This window comes from Grammomys surdaster, unplaced genomic scaffold, assembly GCF_004785775.1.
Source record: "Grammomys surdaster isolate TR1022 unplaced genomic scaffold, NIH_TR_1.0 724, whole genome shotgun sequence".
In the NCBI taxonomy this organism is placed as follows: domain Eukaryota; kingdom Metazoa; phylum Chordata; class Mammalia; order Rodentia; family Muridae; genus Grammomys; species Grammomys surdaster.
This window is the reverse complement of record NW_021605143.1, coordinates 448278-449171: the sequence shown is the minus strand read 5'-3', so window position 1 is coordinate 449171 and position 894 is coordinate 448278. Positions and strand designations below refer to the sequence as shown.

At 50.7% G+C, this 894-nt stretch overlaps 1 protein-coding gene across 1 annotated transcript in view; it reads left to right on the top strand.

Moving 5' to 3' along the window:
• Acvr1b (activin A receptor type 1B) overlaps positions 1 to 571 on the top strand; it is a 38043-nt gene extending 37472 nt beyond the window's left edge. The window contains exon 9 of the mRNA XM_028782208.1: positions 1 to 571. This exon is cut by the window's left edge and continues 775 nt beyond it. The gene's annotated coding sequence lies outside the window, so the exon portion shown is untranslated.
• Positions 572 to 894: the final 323 nt, after the last annotated feature.

The window sequence follows — 894 nt, the reverse complement described above, 5'->3', positions numbered from 1 at the left end:
TGTGTGTGTGTGTGTGTGTGTGTGTGTGTGTGTGTGTGTGTGTGTGTTTAGGTGTGTAGGTGTGTAGGTGTATACTTACCTGCTTGAGCTTTCTGTGCATGTGCAGGCCAGGGTGTGGTGGCCATACTATCTCTGAGTGCTGCTGCCTCTCACAGTGAGCAGCATATAGTTAACTTGGTGCCCTCCTGAGGTATCTCCTGTCCCCAGCCCCTGTCAGTCTGGGAGGTCCTCTCTTCTCAGCAGGCTGCTTGCCCACCCTATGTCACAGGCCCTCCTCTTCCATTTCAGACCAGAACCAAAGCTGGCCCACTTGTCCATGGTAGAGAGGCTTTTGGGTCAAAATGAGGAGGACTTGATGAGCAGAGAGAGAATGTTGGTGGAAGTCTTAGGTGTTGTGTTTCAGCATCAGCCATGGGAGATGAGCCAGCCCAAGGGCATCTTCCTCAACAGCCGTGAGGAAGGGCCAAGGAATCCGGGCCAGAGCTTGGGACTCAGCTTGGAATGTAACATCTGTTTGTCCCCACCCCAGAGTCTGCAAACTGCAGTGTATATTTTTGGTGGTGGTGGCAGTGGTGGGTTTAGGGTGGGGAGGGATGGGATGCAGGGTGTGGGGAGGAGGGAGGCTCGGGTGGGAGGGAGGCGTCTGCATGGGCTTCTTGTACTGGATTCTCTGATCAGGGTAGTGGGAAGGTGAGAGGCTTGCATCCACTTCAGGTCCCTACTGAGAAGAGTGGTCTGAGCTGAGTATGGTGTTTAACCGAAGTGTAGTATTTAATGGCTTCTAGAAGCCTGGCTTTGGGTGGTGATTTGGTCAGCATATCTTAGGTATAATAACTTTGAAGCCATAACGTTTAACTGGAGTGGTTTATTTTAATTCATTTTATTTTATTTTAT